The sequence below is a fragment of the Leopardus geoffroyi genome, chromosome B3, assembly GCF_018350155.1.
Source record: "Leopardus geoffroyi isolate Oge1 chromosome B3, O.geoffroyi_Oge1_pat1.0, whole genome shotgun sequence".
In the NCBI taxonomy this organism is placed as follows: domain Eukaryota; kingdom Metazoa; phylum Chordata; class Mammalia; order Carnivora; family Felidae; genus Leopardus; species Leopardus geoffroyi.
The window spans coordinates 21086206-21106988 of record NC_059337.1 but is presented as its reverse complement, the minus strand read 5'-3'; the positions used below and the strand labels follow the sequence as shown (position 1 = coordinate 21106988).

The 20783-nt window shown below is 41.9% G+C and overlaps 1 protein-coding gene across 5 annotated transcripts in view; it reads left to right on the top strand.

Moving 5' to 3' along the window:
- Window positions 1-20783, top strand: part of APBA2 (amyloid beta precursor protein binding family A member 2) — a 272181-nt gene that overhangs the window by 111309 nt on the left and 140089 nt on the right. The window lies entirely within an intron of this gene.

The following is a 20783-nucleotide window of genomic DNA, read 5'->3' as shown; positions in this document are numbered from 1 at the left end:
CTTGAACCTGCAAGCCATGAGATCATGACCTGAGCCGAAGTCAGACGCTCAACCGATTGAGCCACCCAGGCGCCCCATCCTTCCATTTCTATTTTGGAACAGTTTGAGAAGAATAGGTATTCATTCTTCTTTAAAATTGGTAGAATTCCCCTGGGAAGCTGTCTGGCTTACGACTCTTATTTGATGGGAGGTTTTTGGTAACTGATACAGTTTCTTTGTTGGTTATGGGCCTATTCAAATTTTCTATTTCTTTCTGTTTAAGTTTTGGTAGCGTGTGGGTGTCTAGGATTTTGTCTATTTCTTCCAGATTGTCCTGTTTGTTGGCATATCATTTTTCATAGTATTCTCTTATAATTTGTTTGTATTTCCGTGGTGTTGGTTGTGATCTCTCCTCTTTTCATTTGTGATTTTATGTAGTTGGGCCCTTTCTCTTCTTTTTGAGAAGTCTGGCTAGGCATTTATCAATTTTGTGTATTCTTTAAAAAAAAAACACAGCTTTTAGTTTTATTGATCTTTTCTACTGTTTTTTGTTTGTTTCTATATCATTTATTTCTGCTCTAATCTTTATTATTTCCCTTCTTCTGCTGGCTTTTGCCTTTGTTTGCTGCTCCCTTGCTAGCTCCTTTAGGTGTAAGGTTACGTAGTGTATTTGGGACCTTTTTTCCTTCTTGAGATAGGTGTGAATTGCAACGTAATTTCCTCCTAGGTCTGCCTTTGCTGCATCCCAAAAGGTTTGGATGGTCGTGTTTTCATTTTCATTGCCTTCCATGTATTTTTTCATTTCTTTAATTTTCTGGTTAATCCATTCATTCTTTAATAGGATGTTTTTTAACCTCCATGTATTTGAGGACTTTCCAAATTTTTTCTTGTGGTTGATTTCAAGTTTTATAATGTGATCTGAAAATATGCATGGTGTGATCTCAATTTTTTTGTACCCGTAGAGGGCTGATCTGTGACCCAGTATGTGATCTCTTCTGGAGAGTGTTGCAAGTGTGCTCAAGAAGAATGTGTATTCTGCTGCTTTATAAAGGATGAAATATTCTGAATATATGTTGTCTATCCAGTCCGGTGTGTCCTTCAATGCCATTGTTTCCTTATTGATTTTCTGCTTAGATGATCTATCCGTTGTTGTAAGTGGGGTATTAAAGTCTCTATTATTATGGTATTATCAATAAGTTTCTTTATGTTCGTGATTAATTGATTTATATATTTGGCTGTTCCAAGTTCGGGGTATAAATATTTACAATTGTTAGATCTTCTTGATGGATAGACCCTTTGATTATGATATGATGCCATTCTTCATCTCATGTTACAGTCTTTATTTTAAAATATAGTCTGATATAAGTATGGCTACTCTGGCTTTCTTCTGACCTCCATTAGCATGATAGATGGTTCTCCATCCCCGACTTTCAATCTGCAGGTGTCCTTAGGTCTAAAATGAGTCTCTTGTAGGTAGTATATAGATGGATCTTGTTCTTTTATCCATTCTGATGCCCTGTGTCTTTTGATTGGAGCATTTAGTCCATTTATGTTCAGAGTGATTATGGAAAGATATGAATTTAGTGCCATTGTGTCATCTGTAGATTTGATGTTTCTTCTGATGTTCTCTGATCCTTTGTAGTCTATGCTGTTTTTTTTTTTTTCCTTCACTCAGTCCCCCCTTAAAATTTCTTGCAGGGCTGTTTTAGTGATCATGAACTCTTTTAGTTTTTGTTTGTCTGGGAAAGCCTTTATCTCCCCTTCTATTCTGAATGCAGCCTTGCTGGATAAAGGATCCTTGGCTGCATATTTTTCCTGTTCAGCAAAATGAATATTTCCTGCCACTCCGTTCTGGCCTGCCAAATTTCAGCGGACAGGTCTGTCACTAACCTTATGTGTCTACCCTTGTAGGTTGAGGACCTTTTGTCCCTAGCTGCTTTCAGAATTCTCTCTTTAACCTTGTATTTTGGAAGTTTCACTATATGTCATGGTGTTGATCTGTTTTTGTTGATTTTAAAGGGAGTCACCTGTGCCTCTTCGTCTTGGGTGCCTGTTTCCTTCTCCAGACTAGAGTAGTTCTCAGCTATAATTTGTTCAAATAAACCTTCAGCTCCTTTTTTTCATTCTTCTTCTGGGACTCCTACGATACCGATCTTGTTTTGCTTCATAGAATCACTTAGTTCTCTGAGTCTGCCCTCATGAACTAGTAACTTCCTTTCCCTCTTTTTTTCAGCTTCATTATTTTCCATAACTTTATCTTATATTTCACCGATTCTCTCCTCTACTTCTTTAATCTTCGCTGTTACTGTATCTAGTTTATTTTGCATCTCTGTTATAGCATTTTTAAATTCATCCTGACTAGTTCTTAGGTCTGTGATTTCTGCAGCAAGGGTTTCTATGGTGTCTTCTATGCTTTTTTCAAGCCCAGCTAGTAGTCTTACGATTCTTGTTCAGATATATTGTTCTATTGTTTTGAGCAAGTCCCTGGCTGTGATTTCTTCCTGACCTTTGTTTTAGGGAGAATTTCTCCATCTTGTCATTTTAGCTAAGTTTCTGTCTTCTGTGTGTTAAAAACACATTTTTTTTAATGTTTACTTTTTTTGAGAGAGAGAGAGAGAGACAGAGTGTGAGCAGGGAAGGGGCAGAGATTGAGAGAGAGAAAGAGAGAGAGAGAGAGACAGAATCTGAAGCAGGCTCAAGGCTCTGAGCTGTCAGCACAGAGCCCAATGTGGGGCTCGAATTCACAGACTGCGAGATCATGACCTGAGATGAAGTCAGACACTTAACCAACCGAGCCACCCAGGAGCCCCATATCTTTTGCATGTTTTAAAAGCTTATTATGTGTCCTGACCTAAGAGTACTACTTTATTAAAAATGGTCATACACTGTCTATGGGCTGGTACTCCAGGAAGTGTTTCTGGTGTATGCTGTGTGCACTCTGCTGTTGCATTTTAGCTGCCCTTAGCCTAAGGTCAGTCCTCTGCAGGGCTCCCCCTTCCTTGCAGTGATGGAGTGTTTGAACCTTTAACTGGGTGTGCTTTGATTTGTCTGTTGACGTAATCCTGGAAAAAATGGGGGGAGTGGCTGATCCCATAAAAAGAGAAAAGGAAAGGGAACACACAAAAAACAAAACAGAGAATCAAAAAACTATAAGGCTGATTCTAAGGACAAAGGAAGAAAAAAGAAAAATTAGAAGAAAAGAGAAAAGAAGGAAAAGAAATGAATAAAAAGAAAGCCTGATCCAAGGGGAAAAAAAGATAAAATTACAAAAACCCCCAAACCAGTCAGAAACTATGAGCCTGATTACAAAAGAAAAGAAAGAGGAAGAAAAAAAAAACAGTTGTTCATTGGTGCCTGGGGGGTGGTGTCTATGCTGGTGTGGAACAGAGGCTGGCTGCATTGGCTCAGAGTCCTTTGTGCCCCAGTAAATAAGCAGTTGCAGGGCACGGAGGGGCGGGGTTTGGTGTAAGTGTGTCTTGCCTCCACTGGGGGTCACTGTGCTGCTCTCTGAAGTACCACCCTGAGTGGTGTTGGGAGAAAAAATGTTGCTACCCCAATCTCTCATCCCTGTATTAAGGATCTCAGCCCCTGCTGTTCAGGCAGCCCTCAAAGAATAGTGAGGGCAGTCAGGTGGCCCTGTGCCACAACTATCCTGCGACTTCTCCTTGGCTTGTGGCTAGGATTCAAAACCCAAAGTCTTGGGGCATTTGGGTGGCTCAGTTGGTTAAGTATCCAACTTTGGCTCAGGCCGTGATCTCGCAGTTTGTGGGTTTAAGCCCCACGCTGGGCTCTGTGCTGACAGCTCAGAGCCTGGAGCCTGCTTCAGATTCTGTGTCTCCTTCTCTTTCTGCCTCTCTCTCTCTCTCTCTCTCTCTCTCTCTCTCTTAAAAATAAACATTAAAAAAACCCAAAATCTTAAAGGACTGGCATGGTGCAGATCCACTCCCCTCCTCTGTGGTAGAGCCTCTCCAACCTCTGATGAAAAGCCTTTGGGTGGCACCTGCAGGGTCTTTTGTCCTTGGAGAGCTAATAAACCTTCTTCCAAAAGTACTCCAGGAAGGGGACTGTTCTCTCCCAGTGTACCCTGGTGATTGCTACACCATGCTATGCACTCTGGGGACAGCTCCCTCCTTCCCAGGAGCACATGCTGCAACTCTACTCAGGAGAAAGTTGGACATTTCCAAAACCTCAGGGTTTGAGCTCTACACGCTGATTGCAAAAAAGAACTGGTGCACTCATTGCTTCTCACTCCCCAGTTCGTGGTCCAGAGAGGTTTTCCTCTTGTGCTAACTCGATGCCGCACTATCTCAGCCCCTTTCTATTTCTCTCTTTTGTCTCTCCACAGAAGGGGTTATCTCCCCTTCATGGCTCCACCATTTTTCTCTCCCCCAACTCACATCCATGTACCTTGCACCTGCTAAGCTGTCTCCTTCCAGCTGTGGGGATCTTTCTGCCTCTCTGCACATTGATTTCCTGAGTGTTCCAAGGAATCTGACCTCAATACAGCCGTGTTTGAGGGATGTGGGAAGCCCAGCGTCCCCCTAAATCTCCACCATCTTAACTCCTCCAAACAAATGAAGATGAGGCTAGCATTGGATCTTGCTGAGCACATAGGCTCTGAAGTAAGACTACCTGGCTTATAATCTTGGTGTCAACCTGGGCAAATTACTTAACTTCTTTGTGCTTCCCAACCCCCTGCACAGAGCCTGGCCCAGCGCTGCTGATCACTAGACGGGGACAAGCTGGGTCCAAGATGCCTTCCAAAATGGGAGTTTATTAAACTAAGGGAAGGAATTGAAGTATCTCTGAAAAAAAAAGTATTTCTGAAATTACTAGAATATTATAAGGTGTCCAGGGGGACAGTAATTGCAACTCAAAGTACAGTCAGTTAAGCGTCTGACTCTGGATTTTGGCTCAGATCATGATCCCAGGGTTCTGCGATTGAGCCCCACGTTGGGCTCTGCACTGAGCCTAGAGCCTCCTTGGCATTCATCCTCTCTCTCTCTCTCTCTCTCTCTCTCTCTCCCTCTCCCTCTCCCCCCCTCTCTCTCTTTCTCTCTCCCCCTTCTCTCTTCCTCTGCCCCTCTCCCCCAGTCATGTGTGCTCTTCTCTTTCTCAAAACAAAAATACAGTAAGGTTAGAAGTGGACAGCTGCAAGAAAATGAAACAGAAATAAAGAGATAGAAAGGCCTCAAACATACTGATAGAAGAAGATCCAACATACCTATAGCTGGAGACCTTGATGTAGAAAAGAGAAGCAATGAACAGAACTAAAATTTAAAAAGAATTCAAGAGCAAATTCCTGAAACAAAATATCTGAATCTACATGGAAATACTGTTGGCCCTGAACAATGTGGGTTTGAACTGAGTGGGTCCACTTCTGTGTGGATTTTTAAAAGAATAATACAGTACTATATAACTATGTTTTTTCTTTCATAGGATTTTCTTAATAAGATTTTCTTTTCTCTAGCTTGCTTTACTGTAAGAATACAGTATATAATTGATATACAGAATATGTGTTAATTGAAACTGTTTATGTTATCAGTAAGGCTTCTGGTCAGCGGCAGGCTATTGGTAGTTTAATTTTGGGGGAGTCAGAAGTTAGATGTGGATTTTCAACTGTGTGGGGATGGGCCCCCCTAATCTTCACATTGTTCAAGGGCCAACTGTAATCTACTGTCATTCTGGGAATGATCCACTCAAACTTCTGCTCTATAGCTATTGGACATTAAAGGTAAATGTACCATCAGCTGGGCCTCCAGGCAAAATGACCAAGTTATTTACAAAGGAAAGAAAGCCAAGTAACGATCAGACTTTGTGACCATGACATCCAAAGAAAGGTAGCAGTGGCACAACATTTTCAAGAAACTCAAGAAAAGAAAATGTAAACTAAGGATTTTATATTCAGCCAACTGGCCTTTCAGTATCAAGGTTTTAGTAAAATAGTAAAAAAAAAATGCAAGAAGTGAAAGAATATTGTACCCACCAGTCCTATTTTAAGAATCTACCAGAATCTGTTGTAGGCTGGGGTGGCAGAAGTGGTCTGCCCTGGATGCAGGCAATTAGAAGTTGCTTCATCTGCAGATAATTTAAAAACAATAGTAAAAATTACTAAAAAGTTGCTTTATATTATCACTGTGCTCCAGCACTGTTAAAGAATATCAGTTGTGAAAATGAAAATCTCCTGGAAAAAAAAAATCTCTTTTTGGTCTACTTTCTAAGCAATTTTTCCTTTTAGTACCATGCATCAGCTTCAAATTAGCACAACTGTAAATAAACATTGCATTCTGCATGGCACTTAATTTGAAGAATTCCCCATTAGTCATCCTCTGACATACATAGGCTCAGGTACACATGGATTATTTTGAGAGTTAAGTTCGTAACTGTTCAGAATCACCCAAGCTCCCTTCATGTAGAGGCTTCTTCTGTGGGACTACATATTTCTGCACTTAAATAGTAGACTTAGAAATAAATAATGCTAGCACAGTAACTGTGAAGACAAAGAAACAGAATTTTCATTTCTTTAATTCCATCATTTTGTGTGACTGCTTGGCAGTTTCATTTGTGTTTAAAATTGAAACAGTAGAACAGCGTAAACTATAAAGTGTAGTATTTTTGTTTGATAACAAAATAATCAACATAGGAAATACTGTGTTGAATTGGAATTGTATCTTTAAAATGGAAATTTCTTTGTGTGTGTGTGTGTATCTTTTTTAGAAAGAGCACGAATGGGGAGGGGCAAAATTGGGGGCGGGGAGAGAGAGAGAGAGAGGGAGAGAATCTTAAGCAGACTCTATACCCAGTGCAGAGCCTGATGCGGGGCTTGATCTCACAACTGTGAGATCATGACCTGAGCTGAAATCAAGAGTTGGATGCTTAACTGAGTAAGCCACCCAGATGCCCCAAAAATGTAAATGTCATTTTTAAAAATATTTATTTATTTTGAGAGAGAGATCACGAGTAGCGGAGGGGCAGAGAAAGGGAGAGAGAGTTAGAGAATCCCAGGTAGGCTCCACACTGTCAGTGCAGAATCCAATGTGGGGTTCGAACCTGTGAACCGTGAGATCATGACCTGAGCCAAAACCAAGAGTTGGATGCTTAACCAACTGAGCTACCTGGGTACCCCAGAGATTTTTCTTTTAAATTGTTTTTTAAGTTACAGATCATGTTAAGGAAATAATGACAATTGCTGGTTATTATTATGATGACTACTGAAAATATTTTTGTCATATAGATGGTGGAGGTATTAAAATGATCCACTATGGGTGTTGAATATATACATATGCCATGTGGTAGAGGACAGATTTCATTCAGTTAAAAGATAGTTGGGGAAACGTTGGGAAAGGGACTGGTAGTGAGTATTATATATGTAGGAACTAAAATAAAGGTAGGGGTAGATGTGGGAGAATAGATATAAATGTATGTAAACTGAAAAAAATGGAAATAATCAATAACAATAATAGGTGGTATAAGGAGAAAGAAAGAGGAAAGTAGAAAAAGCTCATTGATTGTCCTGCAGGTAGGAAAGCGAGGTGAAGGATAACACTGAAAGCTGACAGATGGAATAGTAAGAAGTGTTGGTAGAAAAAATAATGCCCAAAACAAATAATGACCTTCCTAAATACTCAAAGGGGGGAAAAATAAATAAGGGAATGAAGAAAACAGACTACATATTTTTTTATGGTTTTTGGTACAGTTGTAAATGGGATTGATTCCTTGATATCTCTTTCTGTTGCTTCATTATTGGTGTATAGAAATGTAACTGATTTCTGTACATTGATTTACCTAACCAAAGAGATAAAAGATATGTATGCTGAAAACTATAGAAAACTTATGAAAGAATTGAAGACGACACAAAGAAATGGAAAAACATTCCATGCTAATGGATTGGAAGAACAAATATTGTTAAAACGTTGATACTACCCAAAGCATTCTACACATTCAATGCAATCGCAATCAAAATAGCACCAGTATTTTTCTCAGAGCTAGAAAAAACAATCCTAAAACTTGTATGGAACTGCAAAAGAGGCCAAATGGCCAAAGTAATGTTGAAATAGAAAACCAAAGCAGGAGGCATCATAAACCCGGATTTTAGCCTGTACTACAAAGCTGTAATCATCAAGACAATATGGTATTGGCACAAAAACAGACATATAGATCAGTGGAATAGAATAGAGAACCCAGAATTGGATCCATAGATGTATGACCAACTGATCTTTGACAAAGCTGGAAAGAGTATCCAATGGAAAAAAGACAGTCTCTTTAGCAAATGCTGCTAGGAGAACTGGGCAGCAACATGCAGAAGAATGAAACTGGGCTACTTTCTCACATATACACCAAAATAAAATGGAGAAATACCTAAACCATTAAAATTCTAGAGGAGAAAACAGGCAACAACCTCTTTGACCTCAGCTGCATCAGTTTCTCACTTGACACATCTCTGAAGGCAAGGGGACTAAAAGAAAAAATGAACTATTGGGACCTCATGAAGATAAAAAGCTTCTGCACTGCAGAGGAAACAGTCAACAAAACTAAAAGGCAGCCAAAGGAATGGGAGAAGATATTTGCAAATGACATATTGGATAAAGGGTTAGTATCCAAAATCTATAAAGAACTTACCAAACTCAACACTCAAAAAAAAAAAAAAAATCCAGTGAAGAAATGGGCAGAAGACATGAATAGACACTTTATCAAAGAAGGCATCCAGATGGTCAACAGACAAAGATGCTCAACATCGCTCATCATCAGGGAAATACAAATCAAAACCACATTGAGATACCACCTCACACTGGTCAGAGTGGCTAAAATTAACTCAGGAGACAATAGAAAGTGAAGAAAGGGGAACCTCTTGTGCTGTTGGTGGGAATGCAAACTGGTGCAGCCACTCAGGAAAACAGTATGGAGGTTCCTCAAAAAATTAAAAACAGAATTACCCTATGACCCAGCAAAAGCAATACTAGAAATGTATCCAAAGTTTATAGGAGTGCTGATTCATAGGGGCACATGTACCCCAATGTTTATAGCAGCACTATCAACAATAGCCAAGTTGTGGAAAGAGCCCAAATGTCTATCAACTGATGAATGGATTAAGAAAATGTGGTATACAAGGGATACAGGAGTGCTGATGCATAGGGGCACTTGTACCCCAATGTTTATAGCAGCACTTTCAACAATAGCCAAATTATGGAAAGAGCCTAAATGTCCATCAACTGATGAATGGATAAAGCAATTGTGGTTTATATACACAATGGAGTACTACGTGGCAATGAGAAAGAATGACATATGGCCCTTTGTAGCAGCATGGATGGAACTGGAGAGTGTTATGCTAAGTGAAACAAGCCATACAGAGAAAGACAGATACCATATGGTTTCACTCTTATGTGGATCCTGAGAAACTTAACAGAAACCCATGGGGGAGGGGAAGGAAAAAAAAAAGAGGTTAGAGTGGAAGAGAGCCAAAGCAGAAGAGACTCTTAAAAACTGAGAACAGGGGCGCCTGGGTGGCGCAGTCGGTTAAGCGTCCGACTTCAGCCAGGTCACGATCTCGCGATCCGTGAGTTCGAGCCCCGCATCAGGCTCTGGGCTGATGGCTCAGGGCCTGGAGCCTGTTTCTGGTTCTGTGTCTCCCTCTCTCTCTCTGCCCCTCCCCCGTTCATGCTCTGTCTCTCTCTGTCCCAAAAATAAATAAAATGTCGAAAAAAAAAAAATTAAAAAAAAAAAAAAACAAAAAAAAAAACTGAGAACAAATTGAGGGTTGATGGGGGGTGGGAGGGAGGGGAGGGTGGGTGATGGGTATTGAGGAGGGCACCTTTTGGGATGAACACTGGGTGTTATATGGAAACCAATCTGACAATAAACTTCATATATTGAAAAAATAAATAAATAAATAAAATGCCATTCCCTGCCAAAAAAAAAAAAAAAAAAGGAAAAGTGGTATATATATTCAATGGAATACTACTTGGCAATGAAAGAGAATGAAATTTTGTCATTTGCAACAATGTGGATCAAACTGGAGGGTATTAATGCTAAGTGAAATAAGTAAGAGAAAGACAGATATCATATGTTTTCACTCATGTGGTTTGAGAAGCTTAACAAAAGATCATTGGGGAAGGGAAGGGGAAAAATAGTTACAAACAGAGAGGGAGACAAACCATAAGAGACTCTTAAATACAGAGAACAAACTTCGGGTTGAGGAGGGGAAAACGGGTGATGGGCATTGAGGAGGGCACTTGTTGGGATGAGCACTGGGTGTGGTGTGTAAGTGATGAATCATGGGAATCTACTCCCAAAGCCAAGAGCACACTGTATACACTATATGTTAGCGAATAAATTATATTTAAGCAAAAGAAAATAGACTACAGTGTGAAATACAGTAGCTACAACACAAAATAATGTGACAGCTGAAATCAAACACACCAGCCAACACTGATAAAATTTAAGTGGATTTATTTCTTTTAATTCTCTTTATTTTTAAATTCTATTTAAAGAGTATGTATTTATTTTTCCTTCTACTTATGAGTTGATTAATACATCTTTTTTATTTTTTATATCTAATTTAAATTACAGTTAATGTACAGTCTAGTATTAGTTTCAGGTGTAAAACACTTCCATACTACACCTGATGCTCATCACAAGTGCACTCTTTAACTCCCATCATCTGTTTAACTCACTGTCCCATCCACCTCTCCTCTGGTAACCATCGATTTGTTCTCTATTGTTAAGAGTCTCTTATGGTTTGCTTCCCTCTCTGTGTTTCTTTCTCCCCCTTCCCCTATGTTCATCTCTTTTGTTTCTTAAATGCCACATATGAGTGAAGTCATATAGTATTTGTCTTTCTCTGACTTCTTTTGCTTAGCATAATACTCTCTAGCTCCATCCACATCATTGCAAATGGTAAGATTTCATTCCTTTTTATGTTTGAGTAATATTCCATTGTGTGTGTATGTATGTGTGTGTATATATACATATATACCACCTCTTATTTATCCATTCATGAGTTGATGGACATTTGGGCCCTTTTCGTAATTTGGCTATTGTTAATAATACTGCTATAAACATCAGGGTGCATATATCCCTTTGAATTAGTATTTTTGCATCCTTTGGGTAAATACCTTGTAGTGCAATTGCTGGATCATAGGGTAGTTCTATTTTTAACTTTTTGAGGAACCTCCATACTGTTCCCATAGTGGCTGCACCATGTTGCATTCCCACCAACAGTGCAGGAGGATTCCCCTTTCTTCACATCCTCACCAACACCTGTTGTTTCCTGTGTTGTTAATTTTAACCTTTCTGATTGGTGTGAAGTGATAGTTCATTGTTGTTTTGATTTGTGTTTCTCTGATGGTGAGTGATGTTGAGTATCTTTTCATGTATCTGTTGGCCATCTGGATGTCTTCTTTGGAAAAAAAAATTTCTATTCATGTCTTCTGCCCATTTCTTCACTGGATTGTTTTTTGGTTGTTGAGTTTTATAAGTTCTTTGTTTATTTTGGATACAAACTCTTTATCAGATATGTCATTTGCAAATATCTTTTCCCATTCCATTGCTTGCCTTTTAGTTTTGCTGATTTTTTCCTTCTCTGTGTACATGTATTTAATCCACTGATTAAATGACTTTCAGATTGGTTCATGCAATGGCACCCAGCTCTACTGTTTAAGAGAGTCATACCTAAAACAAAGTAATTAGAAAAGCTGGAAAGGATGGGAGGGTGTATAGAAATGAAGCCAGTGGGAAGAGAAAGAAATTAGGGGTTTTAATCCTGATTTCAACTGTGAAAATAAAGGAAACCTCATTAAAAACAAAGTCAGGAAGTCCTGAAGAGGAACTCTCAAATACTGCTGTCCATATCCCTGCAGGAGGAGGCTTACTTTCCACACAGGAAGAATGAAGAATTTCTCCCTTGCCCAGCAACAGCCCTGCCAATGAGAAACTGCCACATGTAGCCAATGAGAAACCAGTTACCACCCTCGACTTTATGAAACAGCCCCTCCCACCTTCCTCCTTTCCTCCTAAATGCAAGCCCTGCTCTGCTAGTCTCTGGACTTGCCTATGGTTTGCCCTGGTTTGCTTCTTCTGCACTGTAATTCCTCTGCTGTTCCCGAATAAACTCATTTTGCAGGTAAAATGGCTGGCTCTTTTTTTGGTTTTTGTTTTTAAGGTCAACATCCCCAAGGTAGAATTCAGACCAAAAACATGCAATGAAACAAAAAGGGATACTGTATAACACAAAAGGCTGCAATTTGCAGAGGAAGTATGATAATTGTGGTTATGAATGCTACACTGAACATTGATAGAACCTCCATCAAGCAGAGACCACGTGTGAGGCAGGAGATGTGGAAAGAAGTGTACTAATTCTGGAGACCATGATAGCCACTCTGTATCCAAGACATGTGAAGTAGACAAAGAAGTATGCCCCGACATACCAGACTTTGTACCATGATAATAGACAATACAACTTTGCTTCCAGAATACATGGAACATTTATGAAAGTTGACATCTATTAGGTTACAAAGAAAACTTCAATAAGTTCTTGCAACATAGAAATGATATAAACAATGTTATGTCATCACAATGCAATAAAACTAGAAGTTAATCATAAGATAAAAAACAAAAAGGCCTTTCAACTTGGAAAATCACAAGATTAAACTCTATAAATACATCAATCTATGGGATGCACATAAAACTGTCTCAAAAAAATGAATTAAACATCCAACTGAAAATCTTAGATAAAACAACCAAATAAACTGAGTGAGCAGAATGGCAAATAAGAGTCAGTTGGAAACCAATGAATTAGAACAGAGAAAAACAAAGAAGTAATAACAAAATGCTGACTCTTAGGAAAAAAATTCAAATGAATAAACCACTATCTAACCTAATTATGAGAGAGATAGGGTACAAATACACACAATAAGAAATTATAATAGGAAAATAATCAACAAAATGCAGCATGTTAAAAAAATCATTAGAAGTTACTTTTTACTATGCTGTGCAAATAAATGTGAAGACCTGGATAAAAAGCGTACTTCTCTAGGAAAATGGAATTACCCAAATGGACCCCAGTAGATACATAACGTTTAAACAACCCAATTTCCACTGGAAAAAAAACCAGAAAAGTCTCCAGACCTATATAGCTTCTCACAGGAGAGTTCTGTCAAATCTTCAAATAATGGATAATCTCGATGCTACTTATTCTACTGCCTAGAAAAAAAATGGAAGCCTCAAGATTATTTGATAAAAGAAGCTTCCACACCAATCTCATTTAGGAATATTGATGTAAAATTCCTAAATAAAATGTCAGCAGAGAGAACCTTTTAAAAATTGGTTTTGGGACGACTGGATCACCAAATGGGAGAAACGCAATCTTTCCTCCTGAGTAGGAAAACACCCAGCCCGCATCCCTGTCCTCCTCCCTGTGTTTCTCCTTTACACACACTGCTACCACATTCACAACACTTCTGACACCGGATGTGTGAGGTTTTTCCTACACCAAGCAGTTCTTTAGCACGCCAGCTGTGTATCCTGCACTTTAACTCAGTTCTGACACTGTCTTCCTGGAGGTAGCGTCACATCCCACATCAAGTCCAGGTTGTTACCTGTCCTTCTGACAGATTGGCTATAAATCTGAGGTTTCCCTGATCTCCTCCTAGAATTAATCAATTAATTTGCTAGAGCAGCTCACAGAACTCAGGAGAATAGTCACTTATATTTATCAGTTTATTACAAAGTATGATAAAGAATACAGATGAATAGCCAGATGAAGAAATACATAGGACGAGGTCTGCCAGGGTCCCAATCCCAGGAACCTCTGTCCTCGCAGAGTTGGGGCACGCCACCCTACCAGTATAGATGTGTTTACTAACATGGGTGCTCTTTGAACCCCATACTTTTGGGATTTTAAAGCTTCCTCATGTGGCCATGATGAATCGTGAATTCTATTTCTAGCCCCTCTCCCTTTTCAAGAGAATGAGAATTACACTTTGTACTTTTTGATGACCAGCCTCCCATCTAACAGCTATCTGGGAGCCCACCACGAGTTCCCCCATTAGAACAAAGACACTCTTGGGGCGCCTGGGTGGCTCGGTCGGTTAAGCGTCCGACTTCGGCTCAGGTCATGATCTCACAGTCCGTGGGTTTGAGCCCCGCGTTGGGCTCTGTGCTGACAGCTCAGAGCCTGGAGCCTGTTTCGGATTCTGTGTCTCCCTCTCTCTGTGACCCTCCCCCGTTCATGCTCTGTCTCTCTCTGTCTCAAAAATAAACGTTAAAAAAAAAAATTAAAAAAGAACAAAGACACTTTTTTAATGTTTATTTATTTTTGAGAGAGAGAGAGAGCATGAGAGCCAGGGAGGGGAAGAGAGAGAAGGAGACACAGAATCTGAAGCAGGCTTCGGGTTCTGAGCTGTCAGCACAGAGCCTGATGCGGGGCTCAAACCTGCGAACCATGACATCATGACCTGAGACAAAGTCAGAAGCTTAACTACCTGAGCCACTCAGGCACTCTCAGAACAAAGACACTCCAATCACTCAGGGAATTCCAAGGTTTTCAGGAGCCCTGTGTCAGGAATAGAGGTCAGAGATCAAATTAGCAAAAGAGGTCCCTAGTGCTCCTATCATTTAAGAAATTATAAGGGGTTTTGGAGCCCTGTGCCAGGAATCTGGGCAGAGGCTAACATATAGTTTCATTATCTCAGAATAGCTATTTGGATAAAGATAAAATTTATCTACAGGCATGTATTTCAAATGGCTCTAGGTGCTAGTTACCACAAGTAGTGGAAGAAAATGCACATGAATTCTTTTATACATGCAGGTAAGGGAAATTATGATTCACAATCCAAAAACATCATTGAAAAAGATTGATAAATTCAAGTGCATTAGGAAAAAAAATCCCTTTTAGATGGGGGGTGGGGAACACCATAAGCAAAGGGAAAAACCAAATAATTAGCCAGGAAAAAGTAATTGCAACTTACATCATGAACAAAGCTTATTTTTCCTAAAATATAAGGAATTAATAAAAATTGAAAGGAATAATAGGCACAAAATCTAAATAGAAAATAGGTAAAAGATGTGAACAGAGGGTTTACAGAGAAATACATGCAAATGGTCTTTTAAGTGTATGAAAAGATGTAAAAGATATGTAAATTAAAACTAGCCTGAGATACCATTTCTCACTGCCAAGAATGGCATAAATCCAAGGTTGACAGCACTCTTTGTTGGTGAGGTTGTGGAGAACAACAACATGCTCCAAGCCCCTGAGGGGATGGACAGCCTGGACCCCAGTGGATCTGCCTTGACCCTGCCCCAGCCATCTACTTCCCTGAATTTACTTGGAAGACAGCACCTAAACACACACACACACACACACACACACACACACACACACATTTTTTTTTTTTCATAGCATATAGAGACCTGATTTTAATAGGTTTTCTTTTATATCCTTCAATAAGTTAATAGGTCTTTTTCAGGGGCGCCTGGGTGGCTCAGTCGGTTAAGCGGCCGACTTCGGCTCAGGTCATGATCTTGCGGTCTGTGAGTTCGAGCCCCGCTCAGAGCCTGGAGCCCGTTTCAGATTCTGTGTCTCCCTCTCTCTGACCCTCCCCTGCTCTGTCTCTCCCTGTCTCAAAAATAAATAAAACGTTAAAAAAATTAAAAAAAAAGTTAATAGGTCTTTTTCTATAAAGGTCTTGTATTTTTACATTAGGTTGATTCCTAGGTATCTAGTTTTGGCGACTGTCCAAGTGGCATTTCTTTGGAAATGACCTTTTGTGATAGTTGTTGAGTTGGTGTATTGCTGTTCAGCAACCTTCCTGAGTCGTTTATAGACTCTTAGATTTTCCCCATGGACAGCATGTCCCCTGTAAATAATTCCAGGTGGATCTCATCCAATTCAATCCTCACTCTTTGATTTGTTGTGTTTTCTTATTTCTTTGGTTAGGAGTGACAGGACGGTGTTAGGCAGAAGCAGTGAGGCTGTGAATTCTTGTCTTGTTCCTTCCTGTGGGGCCATATCTAATGATCCAACATTATGATATTTTCTGTGGACACACTCTTCTGTTCACTAACACCTTTTCTGCTCATTTCCTTAGAGTTTTCCCCCCTCTTTAATTATGAATGAGTACTGAATTTTCTGAAATGTTTTTTCTGCACAATTGAGATGATCTTTTCATGTGGTGACTTATGTGATAGCATTAACAGCTTTTCTCATAGTAACCAATTTGACATTGTTGGGATGAATCAGTATTTCATCATGAGGTGTTTGCTTGGAAATTACTGGGTGCACTCAGCTACTGTTTCATTTAGGATTTTTGCATCTATGTTTATAAGTGAGTTTGGCCAAAATTTACCATTCTCATTCTTATTTTTTATTTTTTATTTTTTGGCTTTAGTAGAGAGGTTATTTTGGACCCGTAATATTCAGTTTTTTGGACACATGAGACAGATGATCTGTTCCTTGATGGTCTCGTTAAAGCTCACCTGTAACACCTTGGAGCCCTGGTGGGTTACTTGGTGGGCAGTTTCTGACTTTAATAAAGTCTATTCAGAATGCAGAAATAAACCTTGCCTCACTGGTGGGTTTCCTTCAACACTACCATTTTTCTTATTTGTGACTGTGTGAGCCCCACCCCAGGATTCTCCTAAGTGAATAAATAATAAATAGCCCTCTGGCCTTGCTCCCTGTGTTGGATGCTCAAAGTGGGAGCATGATTCCATCCCCTGGGATTCAGCCTTTCCACTATCCTGTGAAGGTGGTGAATGCCGTGTGTGAGAGACACTGGTTCATTAAGAAAACAAGCATAGGGCATGCTTAGCTTCCAGGATGCTGGGAGCTACCTCCAGGTTCTGTCCAGCACATCAAGTCCCTGGAACATTCTGGAATTGGGGAAAGTGAGCTATCTTCCAGACATGGGCATGTTTTGCCTTCCTTTCTGTTCTTGTGCATGTCAGGCACATACCTTTTCTAGAAAATGCCTTGATGCCTAGCACAGAAATGCTGAGAAGCACACAGAAAGGAGAATGTTACTGACTGGCTGCCATGTATCTCTTAAACAGTGGAAAGTTGGGGTGGTTGGACCCACTTACCAGTCTGCCCCATCCTCAGTCTGCCACATCCATAGCTTGGGCTGTGGTCTCAGGCAGACCTCAGTTCAGTTGCCAGCTCTGACACTTAAGGGCTATGTGACTGCTCTGAGCCACATCATCTGAAGCTGACAAACTAGGAAAACGAAACAAAATAGATCTGTCTCAAAGGGTCTGGTGAGGCCAAGCTGTGGAGGCTTTTGTGAAAGGCTGCTGTGCCCTGGCTTGGTGGGTTAGCATCTTTCTCCCTTCTTTGGCCCCCTTTCCATCTCACTCAAAGGTGAGAGCCTTGTCCCTCTTGAATGTTTGCCAAGGGAAGGTTCAGGTATGCCACCAGCTTGGTCATGTCGCTTACCCAGCTTATCTTTGCCTTGCTGCAGGGTGGGAGTTGTAAGCATCATTCACCCTCACCATCACAGAGAGCAAGAAGATACCTGTGGCCACCTTTATTCAGGGTGGCCTACCATTCTGAGCTCTGGAGTTTTCTGAAACACAGCTGAGTGTTGTGAACTGTTGGGAAGGGAATGCCACCCAAAGTTCATGGGGCCAGGGACAGCTACAGGGCTTCCTACACCCTCTGGGCACATGGTACACCCTGGAAGGGTGCTTGGAGTATTTTAATGATGGGACCCTCAAGTCCAGCTGTTGGGCCATGAAGCCCATTCTGAGCCCACACAGTGAGCCATGACTGCTAATGTTCTGTAACATTCTAAGATTCTTTCTTCCCACCTTCCTTTAAATCACGAAAGCTATTTTGGCAGCTTGTGAGATGTAACAGCATCAACTGTGAGGATCTTTGTGGTCTGGATGTGAGGTTCGTGTCCCTTTGTGATAACCAGCAGGTCTGTCCTGTGGAATGGAGCAGCATGTGGTGTCCTTTTCTACAACCTGAAATGTAGCAGGCGGTCGAGAGGCTTCTGCTCCCACCGGGAGTTTGGGATACATCTTCCCAAACACTTGAACTGCTTAATGGTGCAAAGCATTTGATCAGGGCAAAGGCTCTTCACTTGCCAAATCAGGGGATGTTAAGATCTTAAAATCCTGTGGCCCTGACCCCCTCCAGCCACTGTGGCTTCACTGTGCCTGGGGTTGAGCAAGAGCTGTAGTCTGCTCAACTTTCCAGAAATTCGAGAGGAGAGCTCTGAGCGCCTGCCAGGGTGCACTGCCCATATCTCCTTATCCATACTTCCCGCCTGGCCCTGGGACTTCTGGCCTCTTACTCCTCTAACCCATCCCCTCTCCTCTCCTGATCTCTCCTTAGCTCTTCTTTTGTGGGTCCTGCCTGTGCCCCAGTTTTCCTTTCACTAGCCCTCTTCTGTCATTGGCCATTCTGCTCTGCCCCCCACCCCCTGTCCCTCAGCATCAAGTGGCCCTCCTGAGCCCTGGTCCATTTCTCTCAACGTTGAGAACGTCTAATGGAATTTCCTTTGGGCCTTTGTCTGTTTTGAGTCAGACAGCCCCTACCTGGCCAGGCGTGTATCATTTGATTTTCCCGCCAAGTGTTTTTGACACCTGCCTGTGGCAGGGGTTACAGGGCCCTTCAGCTTTGCAGGACCACCGGCCGTTGTCAGGGTAGCATGGCTTCTCTGGGAGTGCAGGGTGGGGAAGTTGGGGGGAACTCTTCTCCTGAGGGGGAGCCCTGTGTTTCTTCTTGTCAAATCCTCCTGATACCCCCTCCCATCTCTGTGGGCAGATGGCTGTGTGGGTCCAGTGTGGGTCCTCACTTGGCGGTCTTGGGCTCACTCCTGCCTTACCATGCGAGCCCTCCCCAGATGTCAGTTCCTGGAGCAAGTCTTGTGCTGGTTGGTCTATCCATTTGTCCATCAAGCTCTAGTGGGTGAGCATATGCTGTCTGTGTCAGGAGGGCCGACCCCACCCTCAGTACCTGCTGCCCAGCCCCCACAGCTGTGCCACCTGAGGGTCACACTTGAACAAAAGTGGCTGCTAATAGTGTCAGTGTGTGGGAGGCCTGGGCTGGGCTCAGGTGCTGGCACAAAGTGGGGGAGGTCTTGGCAGGGCCCACCTTCTCTCCTCGGGGGTGAGATGTTTGCTCTTCATTTTGGGGAGACCACCTTCAGCATCACTTTCCAATGCAGCTAAGAAGGATGGAAAGTGAGTTGCCTGTTTGTATCAGAAACAGGACGAGCATCTCCCCAAGGCCTCACCAGGGAAGAGCTGGGACATGGAAGGGGGAGACATACCGTCTCCTTGTGTTACCCACCCCAGGGTTTGGGGGGGCTACACACAGCTCTATCATATGCTACAGAGCTGTGGGAGGAGTAGGTGTCAGTCCTGGGTGGCTCAGGAGAGGTGAGGCTAAGGTGGCAGGGTGGGCAGGGATGTGGCCAGGAGTGGGCCAGACTCAAACCAGCCAGTTTGAGCCCGTGGAAAGGCTAGTGAGGTACTGGATGGGGGAGAGAGCAGGACGGACACTCTGTGATGGAGGACAGGCAGACTCAAGAGACTTCAGGGCACAGTTGCCCAAGGTTGCTTATGACTCCTTGTGGGTTTCCAGAACCTTCATCATTGCTGCTTGTGGACTTTTCCTGTGGGGCCATTGTGAAGCAGAAAACTCTTCTGGAACCTTCCTCCTCTCCTGCATGTGTCCCAAGTGTGGTGGGCTCCTCTCAGTGTGGATGACTGCTCTGTGGAGACCTGGAGAGGCCATGGGCAACTGGGAGCTCCTGCTTCCCTGACGTCACCCAGGTCCTGGGCAGAGGCCAGACTTGCGTCTGGTCACCAGGCTTGGGTGAGCAGATGGTGTTCTCTGTGGCACGGTTTCTTGGGAGGGAGGCTCAGTGTAGGGTGAAATGAACCAGGGTTCTCTGACTTTGTAGGCTTGGCTCAGGCTGTGACTCTGAGAAAGTCACCTACCTATGGATTGTCAGGTCTAAAGCAGACAGGGGTGTTAAGACATGGTTTTGCTAATACTTCCTTGGGCCTTTGCATCAGAAAAAGAAAAAAGAGAGAGAGAGAAAAGAAGATGGAGGAGGAGGAGGTGGAGAGAGAGGGAAAGAAGAAAGGAAAGACAGGAAAGAGAAAGAAAAGGCAAGCCAACACAACCATAGCCAGCCGATCACCAGAGCAGTGCCTATTAATGAGGTCAATTAAGAGAACACTTCTGTCTGAGAGCTGCCTTGAGGTTTTCTGTAAGCACAAAAGTGTGAGCCATGGTCAGAGCTGTCTGAGAGAGGGAGGTGGTACAGAAATGTTAGATGTAAATTATGCTATTTATCTTGCATGCTTGGTAGAATCCCACTGACCATTTAGGCCTGCCCTGTTGGTTTTGGAAAAGTAAAAAAGATCTGGTTGAGTTAAATGTAGTTTCTGCTAGATTTGGATTATGTAAGGCTTGACTAGCTGACCTGTCTTCACACTTGTAAAGAATTAAGGATTTTGTGTAAATCACAATGAACACAGTCTAGGATTTTGACACAAGGCAAGACTTACTGCAACATACCTGAGTTTTCATTCTGTTGCTCTGTGGGCTGGGCAAAGTCATGTTACCCCCCTGGGCCTCAGTTTCCTTATCCGTTAAGACACTTGATGTAACAGAAAACCCATCTCATGGTAACATAAACTTTTGTTGTGTAATTGGAAAGTCTGGACGCATGGTTTTAGGCAAGGCTTGATCTAGCAGCTTGACCTTGGTATCCTGGGTCCAGTTTCCTTCTCTCAGCCCTCTCTTCTTTTACATCAGCTTCATCCCAAGGCTGGTGTAGTAAGACTAT